This window comes from Moschus berezovskii, chromosome 11, assembly GCF_049115385.1.
Source record: "Moschus berezovskii isolate FMDL1 chromosome 11, NW_MosBer_1.0, whole genome shotgun sequence".
NCBI classification, from domain to species: Eukaryota; Metazoa; Chordata; class Mammalia; order Artiodactyla; family Moschidae; genus Moschus; species Moschus berezovskii.
Genome location: NC_142470.1, coordinates 18,259,021 through 18,274,928, shown reverse-complemented (window position 1 = coordinate 18,274,928; position 15,908 = coordinate 18,259,021). Strand labels below are relative to the sequence as shown.

Sequence of the window (15,908 nt, the reverse complement as noted above, 5' to 3'; positions counted from 1 at the left end):
GTGAGGACCAGGCTTGGCTCCCGTGGGTGGGTGGCAGTAGCCATAGATCATGGTTGGATTGGCAGCAGCTCTGGGGAGGAGATGGGGAGAGCTGGGTCCTTGGTGGGCTAGGAGCTGACCTCGCAGTGGTGGCTCCAGGCGGGATGCCGGTGGCAAATACAGTGGGCGGGGAGACGGGGCCAGGGACAGAGCTCCCGCTCCGCCCCTTCCTCTCCCTCTGCCTTCCTTCCCTCCCCCTTTGCTTTATTCAGTCAGTGTTTATGGGGCATCTTGCACCTTCCAGAAGGTCCTAGGCCAGGCCCTGGGGGCATCAGAAACGGAGAAACCATCCTGCTCCCAACAGTGAGCTTAGAGCCCAGGAAGGCCTTGGGGTGGGATGGCGGTCAGGATGCCTCCCCTTCTCCAAAGCTTCCTTAACAACTTGTGGTCTGAACAGGCAGCCTGCAGGAGTCCTGCGAAGCGGTGGGGGTCGGGGTGGGGAGTGGAGGGTGGGGGTGGGGGTCAGGGGAACACTACATCTTCCCACGATATATCCTTGCTTCTACACAAAGGGCCAGGTCCCCTTTCCTAAAGCTGGGGCATCAGTGGCTTCACCTGGCAGCTGGTTGGAAATGCAGGCTACCGGGCCCCACCCCGATCCCACCCAACAGCACCTGTGTCTTGCTGAGATCCCGGGGTGATTCCTGCGGGTGAAAGTCTCACGTGCTTTTATGGCCCTCCTTACCCTCAGGTACAAAGAGGAGCACCCCCTCCGCAAGGTCTGGAAGGACCGACAGACTAGATGAGGAAGATCCTCTTGGGTGAGGGTTCCAGGTTGAAATTCATCCCTGAGCCAAGCAGGGTAGGCACCCGGGTACCCGCTCCTGGGCTCAGAGAGAGACAGCTGGGCCCCTCACGTGGTACCTGCGCTGCTGGGGAGGCATGTGCGCCCCGAGGCTGCCCCAGGGAAGAGAGCTGGCCACTCTTGAAGTCAAGAGAGCGACTTCAGTTTCCCAAGACGGTTTCCTTCTCTATGAAGTGGGGTTTTGGGGGAAAATGGGTGTGGATAGTGTGTCAAGAGTCAGGCGTGGCCCTCACCTGCACGGTGGCAGGGGGCAGGTGGGACTCGTGCTGGAGGCACCCCTGGTCGCTGAGTGGGGCTGACACCTGCTGCAGAGGCTGTCCTGAGGGTTAAGTGCACGCAAAGCACCAGAGCAGCAGCTATTGTTTTATAGCAATCGGCTTGTGTAAGTGCCCTAGTGCAGGGCCAATAGGCTGTGGCTTTGGGGAGGCCCCAGCACCTGACTCATCCAAGGATAGGTGGGGACAGGTCAGGGAAGAGGCCACTTTGGCTGTGGCAGTCCCTTCTAGACTGTTCGTGGAAGCACTGTGTACCCTGTGGTGGATTCCTGAGAGGATGCGTAAGCACAGATCTTAACCTGACATGTTGTTAGGTAGGTTTCTCTTAAAGGGTGTTCTCTCTCTGAGGCAATGACAGATGTTAGTATTCCTATGGTGACAGGTCATCTGTTTAGAAGCACAGGGCACCTTGGTTTAGACAGCTGGCCTACAAGTTATGCTCGTGGAAGGTTAGGGGGCCCCCTCCCAGGTAATTTTAGTGATGGGTGTTCTTCTGGATTCTGTATTCCAAGAGTGATTTTATTTTGTGCCCTGGGTGAACGGGCAAGATGGGGAAAACATTGCGTACATTCAGAAAGACAGAATCTATGCATAGCATGGGGATGAAATGTTGAGGTTTTTTCCAAGAACTGAAGGAAATTAAAAAAAACAAGATTTCACAAAGAGCTTACAGCGTCAAAGATTTAGGTGTGTTGGGATCTTCTGAGACTGTTTCACCAGCTTGTAGATTTCCTTGTACCAAACACACTACCATTTTGCTAGATTCAGTTCAGTTCAGTTCAGTTGCTCAGTCGGGTCCGACTCTTTGCGACTGCATGAATCACAGCACGCCAGGCCTCCCTGTCCATCACCAACTCCTGGAGTTCACTCAGACTCATGTCCATCGAGTCGGTGATGCCATCCAGCCATCTCATTCTCTGTCTTCCCCATCTCCTCCCACCCCCAATCCCTCCCAGCATCAGACTCTTTTCCAGTGAGTCAACTCGTCGCATGAGGTGGCCAAAGTATTGCAGTTTCAGTTTTAGCATCAGTCCTTCCAATGAACACCCAGGATTGATCTCCTTTAGAATGGACTGGTTGGATCTCCTTGCAGTCCAAGGGACTCTCAAGAGTCTTCTCCAGCACCACAGTTCAAAAGCATCAATTCTTCAGCGATCAGCTTTCTTCACAGTCCAGCTTTCACATCCATACATGACCAATGGAAAAACCATAGCCTTGACTAGACGGACCTTTGTTGGCAAAGTGATGTCTCTGCTTTTTAAAATGCTATCTAGGTTGGTCATAACTTTCCTTCCAAGAGTAAGCGTCTTTTAATTTCCTGGCTGCAATCAGCATCTGCAGTGATTTTGGAGCCCAAAAAAATAAAGTCTGACACTGTTTCCACTGTTTTTCCATCTATTTCCCATGAAGTGATGGGACCAGATGCCATGATCTTTGTTTTCTGAATGTTGAGCTTCAAGCCAACCTTTTCACTCTCCTCTTTCACTCTCATCAAGAGGCTTTTGAGTTCCTCTTCCCTTTCTGCCATAAGGGTGGTGTCATCTGCATGTCTGAGGTTATTGATATTTCTCCCAGCAATCTTGATTCCAGCTTGTGCTTCTTCCAGCCCAGCATTCCTCATGTTGTACTCTGCATATAAGTTAAATAAACAGGGTGACAATATACAACCTTGAGGTACTCCTTTTCCTATTTGGAACCAGTCTGTTGTTCCATGTCCAGTTCTAACTGTTGCTTCCTGACCTGCATACAGGTTTCTCAAGAGGCAGGGCAGGTGGTCTGGTATTCCCATCTCTTTCAGAATGTTCCACAGTTTATTGTGATCCACACAGTCAAAGGCTTTGGCATAGTCAGTGAAGCAGAAATAGATGTTTTTCTGGAACTCTCTTGCTTTCTCCATGATCCAGCGGATGTTGGCAATTTGATCTCTGGTGCCTCTGCCTTTGCTAAAACCTGCTTGAACATCTGGAAGTTCACAATTCACATATTGCTGAAGCCTGGCTTGAAGAATTTTGAGCATGACTTTACTAGCGTGTGAGATGAGTGCAATTGTGCGGTAGTTTGAGCATTCTTTGGCATTGCCTTTCTTTGGGATTGGAATGAAGACTGACCTTTTCCAGTCCTGTGGCCACTGCTGAGTTTTCCAAATTTGCTGTCATATTGAGTGCAGCACTTTCACAGCATCATCTTTCAGGATTTGAAATAGCTAGGAGCAGGATTTTGAGCTGGCCGTGAAGTTATGTCAATGTTACAAGCCTTCAGTGAGTTCTTACTGTGTACACCGAGTCTTGCCCTGGAAGGCAATGGAGATTTGGGGTGGTGAGATTCGAGGCAGAACAGGAAGCGGACTTTGCCCTCCGGAAGTTGGTGGAGGTGGACTGTGTGGATATAGGGGGACTGAGGCAGAGGCTGCAAGTGCTATGGAAGCACGAGGGGTGGAGAGTGGGTGTGCACTGGGAGGACTGGGTTTCGTTGCACTGGTGGAGGTCTGGCCCAGGCGGGCCCTGTGGTGGTGGAGGGGAATCTCAGCAGGTTGATGAAGGCGGAGCAGCCTTCCAGTGGGATCGCTGCAGGAGAAGGGCCTCCAGGCTGGGTGGAGGATGAGGGACGCTGAGCAGAGCCAGTGGCCAGTGAGACTGGAACACCAGGGCAGTGCCGGGAGGTCTGCAGTGGACGCATTGGGAAAACTTGACTGGTGCTAGGGCATCTTCAGTGCTGGGAGGGGCGTCTGTGCGATTTAGTGCTGGGAGGATTTCTGGGTATCTTGGGAAGGGGGCCTGGGCGTCTTTAGTGCTGGGAGGGTTTCTGGGCATCTTGGGAGGGGGGTCTGGGCATCTTTAGTGCTGGGAGGGGGGTCTGGGCATCTTGAGAGGGGGGTCTGGGCGTCTTTAGTGCTGGGAGGGGAGTCCGGGCTGGTATCACAAAGACTTCACCAGGAAGGCGATGCATTGGCCAGGCCCATTGCTGTCAGTGGATGAGGGTGGCATGACACGGAGAGATGGAGGTAGGGACTGGGGAGGACCCCTCAGCATCAAGACGAGCAGTAATAATGCTGGCCTGCGGGCAAGACCACGGGCTCACTGGCTGTCAGCTCAGGGTCAGCTGGTCCCCAAACCCCAGGCCTTTGCTGCCTCCTCTGAGTCCTGGCTCAGGGTGAAGGGTTCCTGCCCCAGGGCTCGGAGTCTTTGTTTCCTGCCATAGGATGGGGCAGGGTGTTGGGGGGCGACTCTCCACACTGCTGACTTCTGGGCCATAGATTCCTGTGCTTCTGATGGGGCACTGTTCTTCCCCTCCCTGGGGTCCCGGTCAGCCCCTCCAAGGAGCAAATTTCCTAGTTGCTGATCCTTTAACCCAGGCTGGTCTGATCTGGCCTGGAACACCCCCCTCACTCCCCCACCCCATGATGTCTGGAACTGACCTGCCTGGACAGTGCGGTCAGGAATGTGCCTGGAACAGACTGGGAGGAAAGCTCAGTGTTTGCAGGAGCCCAGGCCATTCATGGCCAGAAAAGTGTCCTCTGGAGGCTCCACTGAGGCCCAGAGCTCGGGCAGCCACCTCTGATGTGACGGGAAGGGACAGGACACACAAAACAAAACACAAATACGGTGACACTGGAGCTGAGAGGAGCCAAAGAGTCATCTCGGTCTGGGGTCTTCAGCCTGCCTGGGGGTGGACACAGACTCAGGGGCGCCTGGAGGGCTCGGCCTTAGATTCTGTGTCCTCTTGGTCTGCCCGGTGAAGAGTGAGCTTCCTTTACCATATGTTAAATTTCCATTTGCAATGGGTCAATTTCTGGAGTCTAATATATTCTATTAGTCTATTTGTCTATTATGCACATATATCCCCAGTGCTTTAATTGCTATAGATTATTATGTTTTGTTTTATTATTTGTTATTATTTTGTTTTCCAGTAGTCATGTAGGAGTTGGACTATATAGAAAGCTGAGTGCCGAAGAATTGATGCTTTTGAACTGTGGTGTTGGAGAAGACTCTTGAGAGTCCCTTGGACTGCAAGGAGATCCAACCAGTCAATCCTGAAGGAAGTCAGTCCTGAATATTCATTGGAAGGACTGATGCGGAAGCTGAAACTCCAGTACTTTGGCCACCTCATGCGAAGAGCTGACTCATTGGAAAAGACCCTGATGCTGGGAAAGATTGAGGGCAGAAGAAGGGGATGACAGAGGATGAGATGGTTGGATGGCATCACCGACTCAGTGGACATGAGTTTGGGTAAACTCCGGTAGTTGGTGATGGACAGGGAGGCCTGGTGTGCTGCAGTCCATGGGGTGGCAAAGAGTCGGACATGACTGAGTGACTGAACTGAACTGATTATGTTTTGATTATTATATATTTGATACTTAGGGGCAAGTCCTCCCTAAGTTTTACCCTCTCCCAAATTTTGGATGAATGTATGTATATAGTCCCAGTTTTGATGAATATATATATGTATATAATTCATATGTATGTAAGCTATATATATATTTATTCATTTATCTACTATAAATTATTTCTAATTACACATTTATTTTTTCTATAAGATGTTTAGAATCATTTTGCTAAGTTCCATGACAACTTTTAAGCTTGCATTTATAGATTAATTTGGAGAAGAATTGACATCTTTAAAAATGGAGACTTCCCATCCAGGAGTAGGATCTTTCATAAGAAATATTTGATGCTTTTTTGACATTTTTCTTTATATTGGTCTTACACTTCCCTTGTTAGTTTATTATGACATGTTGTTTTTGTGAGCTATACTGGGAATGGGAACTGAAAAGTCTTCTAATGATTATTGCTCCAAGGAAAGCTATTGAGTTTTTTGTACTGTCCTCCTGTCATCTTACAGAACTCTTGGTTATGATAATATTGTTAGAAGACTTCTTTATACATTTATGGTTGGAAAGTCATATTATCTGTAAGCAATGATGGCTTTTTCATATTCATTAGAGTTTGTAGGGTGAATACACACAATGTTATCACTTGCGGATGTTTCATAATTATATCTGTGCTTCTAAGAAGAGAATTTCAGAAGCCAGAGTTCGTCCACCCCTCACCACTTGACAGGGCCCACAAACCCCGCTTTCGGTGGCTTGTGCATAGACCCCCGCACGTTAGAGGCAGGGCTGGTCCTGGAACCTGAGACTCCTGACCCCAGCATGATGCCAGCCCATCCTATCTGACTGGACTCTTGTCGTCACATCCCTTGTCCACTGTGTTTTCCTTGCTCGTGGAGGTCACTTATGGTTTGTTGCGTTTAGTCGCTAAGTCATGTCTGACTCTTTTGTGGCCCCATGGACGGTAGCCTGCCAGGTTCCTCTGTCCATGGGATTCTCCAGGCAAGAATACTGGAGTGGGTTGCCATTTCCTTGTCCCGGGGATCATCTTGACGTAAGAATCGAACCCACATCTCTGCATTGGCAAGTGGATCCTTTACCATTAGCACCACCTGTTATTTTTGATATAAACTGATAAGCATCCAAGCATTTTCCTCAGTTTTAATTTCTAAAACAGTAAATATCTTCAAATGCAACCCACACACACAAAAAAGCTCTTTTTCTTTTTAAGGGTCCGAAGTGATCCTCAGACCCCCAAAATCTGAGATAAGATGCTTTTCAGAAAAGCCAGCCTTCACTGAGAACAGCTGAGGCCCTGCCTTCAAGGCGGCAGTGCCCGGACACAGGCAGGGCCCCAGGTCCCCGCACCGGGCAACTTTCACATCGAACTCCAACTTCTATGCAAATGGCCTGCCCTCCCCCGCCCCTCCTTTCCCATCTCAGAGAGCCCTGGGCCCCGTCTCCTCTCTGGCAAGCTGTTTACAGGCAGAATGTAATGTGGGCACCAGTATTTATTTCTGAACAATGTGTGAAAAGAGAAGAGCAGAAAGTAGAGTTTGAGAGTAGATGTGCAGTGAGTGATGTGGGTGTCCTCTGGTGGAGCCCGGGGGATGGGAGGCTGTTCCGGGGAGACTTGGGGTCCGCCCCTGTGTTGGGAGGTGGGGTGCGATGCTCCTTGCCTGCCTCTCCCTGGTCCTGCCTCTGCATCTCACGCGAGGCCTCTGGCGTGTGTCGTCTGGGCTCAGCGCCTCTTCTGCTGGAGCAGTTGCTGTTTTTGTTCCTCCTTGTCCTTTCTTCCTTGTCCATACAGCGTCAAGGTTATAGTCTCAGAGCAAAAAGAGAGCCTGTGCCTCTGAGTCTCCCAAAAAGAGAGTAAAGCGCTTCTAGTGTATTTTTTAGAGGTGAGTCCTTGCAAGGAGCAGTCTCCACCTTCTTCCTCGTTCCCAACCGCACTTATCCCAGTTTCTCAGCTCCATTCTGGACTCAGAGATGAACTGAACACAGTTCTGTCATGAAAAGTACTCAGACTTGGTCAGGAACACCGTGGGGGCAGGAGATGATCAGGGCTCAGAGAGTGCAGGGGTTCAGCTGGGAGGATAAGGGAACCATTGCTCAGGAGAGCTAGAAGGTCAAGTCCAGGGTGACCACAGGGGAGTCAACAGGCCTCGAAAACGAGGGCAGGACTGTGGGTTTAGGGAGGACACTCAGACAGCTTTTCTAGAATAGTTTGCTTGCTCTGGTGAGTATTTTTATTTCATTGACCCTGTTGAGCACACACTGTCTCCTGCCAAGTTCATCTTTGGAGAGTCAGAGTAGCCTCGGAAAGGTTCACCGAGAAGGTTGGGCATGAATTTGCTTGACCTTGAAGGGAGACTAGGGTTTGGGTAAAGGAAGAGGAGCAGGAAAAGTATTTCGAGATTTAGAGATGGGGTGAGAAGCAGGAAGGGTCGGACCTCATGGATTGTCTTTGCTCGAGCAGGGGGGCTGTGTGGGAAGCCGGTTTGGGCTACAAGACAGAGGGTCTTGAGTGCCAGGCTCAAATTAGGGCCTTGCCCTTTGGCTGCGGGGAGCCGTGGATGGTCTTTGAACGGCAGCCTGCCCTGTGTGGGTAGGGATTCTCAGAAGGTGCTGTCCACAGTGATGCCTGGAGGGGGTTAAAGGGGGGGACTCTTCAGGGCCGTTTCTTCATGGGGGACCACGGGGAGGGAAGGGAGACGATGGAACATGAAGCACGCATGAGGCACTGGGGGCTGCCCGCAGTCGGGTGGTGAGGGAGCGGGCAGAGGGACCGGCGGTGCCAAGTTTTCAGGCTTACGCCACCGCAGTGCAAATACACAGCCGCCGGCATGCAGGAGCTTTAAGGAGTGCTTGTCTTATTTGGCACTCAGTTCCTGGGAAGAGGGCTTCCCTGGTGGCTCAGCTGGTAAAGAATCCGCCTGCAATGCGGGAAACCTGGGTTCGATCCCCGGGTTGGGAAGATCCCCTGGAGAAGGGAAAGGCTGCCCACTCCAGTATTCTGGTCTGGAGAATTCCATGGACTGTATAGTCCATGGGGTTGCAAAGAGTCAGACACCACTGAGCGACTTTCACTTCAATTCACTTCACTTCACTTCCTGGGAAGAATGGGAGGAAGCGTTCTCTCAGGTTGGGAATCAAGTTTAACTCGCTTTGAGGCTATTCTTGTTACTTAAGGAAGCACAAGGAGAATTCCTGGGCTGGGTAATCAAGCAGGGAGACAATGGGCTTACACCCCATGCTGTCTGGGGGTGCCTAGCTCCTCCACAAGCCCCCTGGTGGGCCCCGCTTCCTGAGCCAGTGACTTGTGCAATGCCTGTGTCTAGGGGGTGTGGGCTGGGCTTGGGGACTCTCAAGAATCTATGTGGGCAAAAGTGATGGGATGTTGCTTCCAGGGTGATGAGGCTCTGTGGGGACTATGACTTCTGCCCTCTTCTCTCGCTCGGAGGGAAGCTGGCGGCCCTTTGCAGAGGCCCACGGGGCAAGGAGTCCACCAGGGCGCCAGCCAAGACCGGAGGCCTGTGAGAACCACGTGAGTGAGCTTGGGGCCACACCCTCCCCTCGTGGAGCCTGAGGTGACCACAGGCTGTCACCTTGATTGAGAGCCTGGGAGCCAGAAGAACCAGCTAAGCCACTCCCGGATTCCTGACCCATCAGAACTGTGAGGCGATATATCTATGTTGGGTTAGGCTGCCAGACTTGGGGACCTGTGCCCCACAGGTGTAGAGGAGTGGATATACCCAAACCCTCTTGACAGTGTCTGAGCGCGTTGTTCCCAAAGCCAGAGTGCACGGGTTCAAATCTGGACTCTGCCGATAGTGAGCTGTGCAAATTTAAGCATATTATTTAATCCTATCAGCCTCAGTTTCTTTGTCTGTAAAATGGGAGTGTGACTAACATCTGTGTCCTGGGATGATGGTTAAAATTAAGTGAGATAATTCATAAAAATCGATCAAGACCGTGTTAGTGCTCAGTAAATATTAGCTACAATTATTAATTATTATTGCTATTATTAGTCTATCCTTTAAGGGTCAACCTGATGCTAATCCCCCTACAGTTTCTGATGTGCTGCTCCCACCCACACTGGCCTCTCCTCTCAGGGTTTTATGGCATCTTGTCTGCACTTTAGACCCTAGTTCTCCATCTAAAACCCTCAAACTTGAGACAGTCTCAGGTCTATACAGAAGGCTGAGTGCTGCAGAATTGATGCTTTTGAACTGTGGTGTTGGAGAAGACTCTTACGAGTCCCTTGGACTTCAAGGAGATCCACCCAGTCCGTCCTAAAGGAAATCAGTCCTCAATATTCATTAGAAGGACTGATGCTGAAGCTGAAACGCCAACACTTTGGCCGCCTGATCGGAAGAACTGACTCCTTGAAAAGACCCTGATGCTGGGAAAGATTGAAGATGGGAGAAGGGGACGAGAGAGGGTGAGACGGTTGCATGGCATCACTGACTCGATGGACATGAGTTCGAGTAAACTCCGGGAGTTGGTGATGGACAGGGAAGCCTGGCGTGCTGCAGTCCATGGGTTTGGAAAGAGTCTGATAACCGAGTGACTGAGCTGAACAATGGCTGGGAGTGCCGCAGGCATCTAGTGGGTGGGGCTCGGCCCTCCTCCAGGTCAAAGACAATAGCAGGGTAAAGCATTACCCGGCTCAAAACTTCAGCCAATTCCGCTTTGGGAATAACTGCCCCAGTGGAAGGCTTAGATGTTGATCGATTAACCACAGAAGGAGGTGAATAATCACAAAGCATGATAACTGCTATGAAGACAATGGTATAGGACTCGGTCCTCTCCTGGGTGGGGTGCAAGGGGGTGTGATGTAAGGAAGGGGGAAGCAGTGACTGGGCTGAAATCAAAAGGCAGGAGTGTGGGGTGAGGAGGGGGTGATGAAAGGAAGCAGAGACAGACAGGGAGGGAGAGAAGCAGGCTGAGGCTGGTCCCCCAGCTCCTGAGAAGCCGAGCTGAGATTTTGGTCTGAACTTCCTACTTGAGGGTGGCCTAACTGCCTCTGAGATTTTGGGACTTCCCTGGTGGCTCAGTTGCTAAGAATATGCCTGCAATACAGAAGACCCTGGTTTGATTCCTGGGTTGGGAAGATCCCCTGGAGAAGGGATAGGCTACCCACTCCAGTATTCTTTGCTTCCCTTGTGGCTCAGCAGGTAAAAGAATCTGCCTGCAATTCGAGAGACCTGGTTTCGATACCTGGGTGGAGAAGATGCCCTGCAGGAGGGAAAGGCTACCCACTCCAGTATTCTGGCCTGGAGAATTCCATGGACTGTATAGTCCGTGGGGTCGCAAAGAGTTGGACACGACTGAGCGAACTTCACTTTCACTTCCTACTTGACGGTGGCCTGACTCCCTCTGAGATTTTGAAAGATCACCCTGGAAGGATACGGAGGATGGACTGGAGGGCAGGGCTAGAGGAGAGGCCAGTGAGATGGGGCAGAGTGGTCAGGTCCCCAGAAGTGGTACTCGCTTGCAGTGGGAGATTGTGCTGAAGAGAGAAGACCAAGGGGATGGGTTGGCCAGATGCCTGGAGGGATACAGGTCTGGGGGAGATTAGATCTGGGGCCAAGAGGGAGGATGGTGGCAAACAGGACCAGGTGACGGCGGGGTTAAGGCGGGTGGCATTCGTTAAGTTACAGATGCTGGGAGCAGAACAGGTCTGGCAAGGAGTGGTCCATTGGGTTCTGGACTAAAAACCGAGGAGGTGTGTGGAGCGGACTTGGGTTTTGATGCCGAGGTGGGCACAGCAGCAGCCTGGGTGGAGGCAAGTTTGGGAGAGGCTGGTAGAGGTAGAGAGGGTGCAGGGGCCCCTGGAGAGGGCTGGTGAAACCGTCTCCAGGGAGGCACACTGCCACCTAAGGCTCGAGGCAGCCTGACTGTCCACAGCAGAGGAAAAACTGCCTAGGCAGGGAAAGTAGAGAAAGAAGCCTGGGGAGGGTTGGCAGGAGAGGGAGCCGCCACGGAAGGCGAACTGGGTGGTCTGCAGCACTCCCCCGCACCCCACACCCGGTGCTGCTGAAAAGTGGAGGAGAAGATGACTGAGGTGCATCTCATGGATTTAGAAAGTGAGGTTACTAGGGATGTTGGCGGGAGCTGGTGAGGGGGCTGAGGCTGTAGCCCTGGGTGGACCCAGGGGCAGGAGGAAGGGCAGTGGGGGCCGGCCTGGCAGCACTCTGAAGGAGCATGCGAGGGGAAGGGGGCTACGCAGGGCTGCGGGGAGACAGCTCGAGCCGTGGTGGGTGGGCGAGGCTTTAAGTGCTCCTGATGACTGCGAGCCACGTGCGGGTCCTCAGGTGTGCGCCCGATACAACAGCTATTACTGCGCGGGCATCGTCACCACGCCACCCTTACCCTCGCTTCACATGGGAGGCCCAGCGTAGGTGGGTCACTTGCCCGAGGCCACCCAGCCTAATAAGAGCAGTCAGGACCGAACCAAGTTCAGTGGGTGAATGCCGGTTACCCAGAGTCTGACTGAAAGAGCTGTCTTCTCCCTTAGCACGCTGCTCGGCGTCTCAGCGATCGTGGCCGGGCGTGGGAGCTGGTGGAAGCAGACCCTGCCATGTCTTCCCAAAGTCCATGTTCGGTGAGCACGCTGCCCAGGGTGCGGGTATTGACACCATGAAGACTGGCACAAATCAGAGCCACTTTCTAATCCCCTGTGGAGCTGGTCGTTCAACATTTCCCAACACAGCAAGCACACCGCTTACCCCAAGTACACAGAGGTGAACCGGTATAGAAGCCGACCATTCCCAGACCAATATTCTGTCTTGGACAAATGGCTCGAAGGCCTCTGGCTTCCTTGGAGGGTACTACTCCTCTGCCCTACAGTTGGGAGGTCTTCTATCCATCAGAGACCACCACGGGACAGGGAGACTCTGATTGCTGGGCTCTGGGGGGTCAGGAGAGTACCCTGGAAGTCCTGGGCTGCTGGCTTGAGCTGGACCGCCGCCTGCTGCCTGCTTCTGGGGCAGCTGGCCTCCTCCGCCTGTCCCAGGCCTACGGTGTCTTTCCTGTCATCACTCTGCCCTCCCAGGGCAGAGGCATTGACCCCCCGGGGTGTAACTCAAGACTCAGACTTTCAGAGGTGTCCCTTGTTGCTATTTAAATAAGGATAGGAAAAGAGTTTTCAGAAGAGGGGACCTGCCTCCTGCCTCTGGGTGAGCCCTTCGAGTTGTGAGCCGGCTTAGAGAGCCCCTCCTGGGTGGCTGGGCTCCTGCAGACCTTCCCCCCCAACCAGCCTGCCCCAGAGAAGGCTGCTGAGTTTGCTCCACTTCAGAGATGGGGAAACTGGGGCGCAGAAAGAGGAAGCGACCTGCCCCAGGGCGCACGGAACAGCGAGTGGCAGATCTGAGATTTAGACTGGGCAGGCTCCGAGGTCCAGGCCTCGCGCCCGTGCCCCAGATGTGGGTCTCAGACCCTGGTCCTTTCTGTGGCAGTGGGTCACGTGGACTCCAGACTGTCGGGGGGCTGCCACCGCCTCCTCCAGGCTGGACAGATTGCGGGGGATTGGGGTGCCGTGGCCTCCCCTTCCTGCCTTCTGGGCCTTGCTGCTGCGGCTGTGCCCCGGGGCCCCATGTCCCAACCTGCAGCCTGCAGCACCCACCCCCACGTGACCCGTGAGCTCGTACATTTCCCCATTCAGCTGATGGTGAGTGCTGAGCTATTTTAAGCCCACATGGAAGTATTTTTCTTTTTTTTCCTAAGGACCATCTGCTACCGGCCCCAGCCCAGATGATACAGTTAGAATCTACCCACAGCATCCTCTCCCGCCTTCAGACAGTTCCAGGAACAAGGGTGAGTCAGTCACCCAGCTGAACTTCGTCTTGCTAGAGACGGGGAGATGGGCCCGAATCGGGGCCAGCAGAGGGGGCCACTCTCACCCCTGGGGCAGGTGCCCTGGGCTGCTCCTCAGAGCCAGGAAGGTGACCCCCCGCCCCTTGCAGCATGCCGCCCGCAGGAGAGGCAGACGGAGGCCTGGGAATGCCCACGTCGGCCCTTCTCAGCCCAGCCTCTTTTTCCCTGGGAGTCAGAGACTCGGTTCAGGAGTTCAAGTGCAGAGCTGGAGCTTGTCCAAAGATATCCCTGAAGAGCTGGTGGCCAGAGCGTCACCCTGCTCCGGCTGTCTGTGGATGGACCCCTGGGTCTGCTTTGGGGTGCAAAGATGTTCAGTCCCCTCTCACTGGGCCGCCTGGCCTGGTGTCCACCCCGGGCTGTGGGAGGATGTTACTGGACGCTGACTGTAGGGCCCCACTCTCAGGTCTGCTAGCGTCCCCGTCTCTCTTTTCCACCCTTCCAGCACCTAGGGGTCCTTCCTGTGAGTGGAGGATATTGAACTCGGTGCCCAGCGTGGAGACTGGGTCTCTGCTGCAAATCAAGATCTGCAGTCAGATCTTGAATTAAGGCTCTGTCCTTCATAAGCTCATGACCCAGGGCAAGGTGGGCTAATTCCTCGAGCCTCAGTTTACCCATCTGTGAAATGGGGGCGTGATCCGACCTACCTCCGAGGATGTCTGTGAGCATTAAGCTGGGTAATATATGGAAAGGTCTGCGTACTGCCCGTGATCCCTCTGTCATGATGTATTTGAGAGGGTCTGTCTCTTGAATTGGCTGAGAAGCTTTGAGAGTGTTTGCAAGCATTGAGTCTGCACACTGTATGTAGAGCGGTGCTTTGCCTCCTGTGCTCAGTGGGGCCAGGCCCTTTACTCCTGGGAGTGGGTCATTTTGCAGCAGGGACCCTGGGTAAGAAGTGCGCCTGGGCCTTCACGGCCTTGACCTTGACAGGCTGTTATTTCATCACCGGCCCTACCAGCCAGGACCGTTGCCCTTGCTGCTGCTGAAGGCAGAGCCTGGAACTCCCAGTCAGGGGTTTTTCTCTGCTTCCTCCTCCTTCCTGGCCACTTCTTCCCCTCCCTCTGGGGCTGCGGGCCCTCCTGGTCTGGCTGCCCGTGCACCTCCCCTGGTCGTGACCCCACAGCTGTGTCCCCCAGTGTTATCGGGGGCCCGCAGTCCTCCGTGGCCCCCGGGGTGCCCTGTGAGCGGGCGTGGGGCTGCGGCCTGACAGCTCGACTTCCTGTCGCAGGGTCTCTCTGCTGCGGCTCTGTGGAGGCCTACAGTTTATCTGTGGTCAGTGCTCGCACCCATTTCCTGCCAGCTGCTACTGGTTTTTCAGTCAGCTCTGCCAGCTCCGGGAACTGGGGAAGGACCAGGCTGCGTGATTCACTGGTCCCGGGCCTGCGGGGACACTGCCCTGGTGCCAGGGGGCATCTCCCTGGCACACGGAGGGATGGCACCTGCGCCGTCCCCGCGGGCAGTTCCCGTGAGTGAGACGCAGAAAAACACCCGCACATTCATCGCCAACAGAAAGCTGAGGCTGTGTGTGTGTGCGCCTGTACGTGTGTGGGGCCCGGGCAAGTGTGTGCGTGTGTGTGGTCTCCGGGAATTTTTTCTGAGTGCAGCCGTGCCGAAGGACAGGGTGTCATGTTCAGAGGAGTCAGAATGTAACTCTAAGCTGGGCGCTGGCGCTCTGGCGGGGAGCCCCGGGCGCCCTCTGAGGTACAGCCAGGTGAGCTTGCAGTGCCCGGATGAGGACATGGTAGTCACATTTGAAATTGTATTTCCTGGCATTTCAGAAAGTGCAGAGAAAAATTCCCCACTGTAGCAAATGACTCCTTCAAGTATAAAACTGAGAATGTGCTCATTCATTTTTTTTTTTTCACCCTGTGACCAGAGGGTTTTCTTTCATTAACTTTTATTGGACTATAGCTGCTTTACAATGCTGGGTCAGTTTCTGTCATATAGCAAGGTGAATCATATACATGTCCATCTGTCCACTCTTTTTAAGATTCTTTTCCCATATAGGTCACTACAGAGTATTGAGAAGGGTTCCTGATGTAAGAAGGGGCCACAGAGGATGAGTTGGTTGGATGGAATCATCAAGTCAATGGGCGCAAGTTTGAGCAAACTCTGGGAGACGGTGAAGGACAGGGAAGCCTGGCATGCTGCAGTCCATGGAGTCACCAAGAGTTGGACACAACCGAGAGGCTGAGCAACAGCAAGGTCCTCATTAGTTATCTATTTTATGCACAGCAGTGTGTGTGCGTCAGTCCCAATCTCCCAAGTGATGTCACTTCCCCGTTCCCCTCTTGTTCCCACAAGTTTGAGCCAGAGTTTTGAAGTTGTCCAAAACGTTGGTGACCCTCATGTTAAGTGTCTTTAATTGGCTAAATGGTCATTTATCAAGCACGGTGAGGCCAGGGTGGCCAGCAGCAGTATACCTGGGACCCTGTATGAATGCAAACCCTCCAGCCTGGGACTTCCTGGAGGTCCAGTGGTTAAAACTGGGGAGGGCAGGGGTGAGGATTCACTCCCTGGGTGGGGAACTAAGATCCCACATGCCTCATGGCCCCAAAACCAAGGCACAAAACAGAAACAAAAC

At 53.2% G+C, this 15,908-nt stretch overlaps 1 long non-coding RNA gene across 1 annotated transcript; it reads left to right on the top strand.

The window, feature by feature from the left end:
- Window positions 1–8,352: 8,352 nt before the first annotated feature.
- On the top strand, window positions 8,353–14,033 carry LOC129539238 (uncharacterized). Its single transcript, XR_016038683.1, has 3 exons — window positions 8,353–8,590; window positions 11,970–12,056; window positions 13,178–14,033. It is a non-coding gene; the product is annotated as an uncharacterized LOC129539238 (long non-coding RNA).
- The last annotated feature ends 1,875 nt before the right edge of the window (window positions 14,034–15,908 follow it).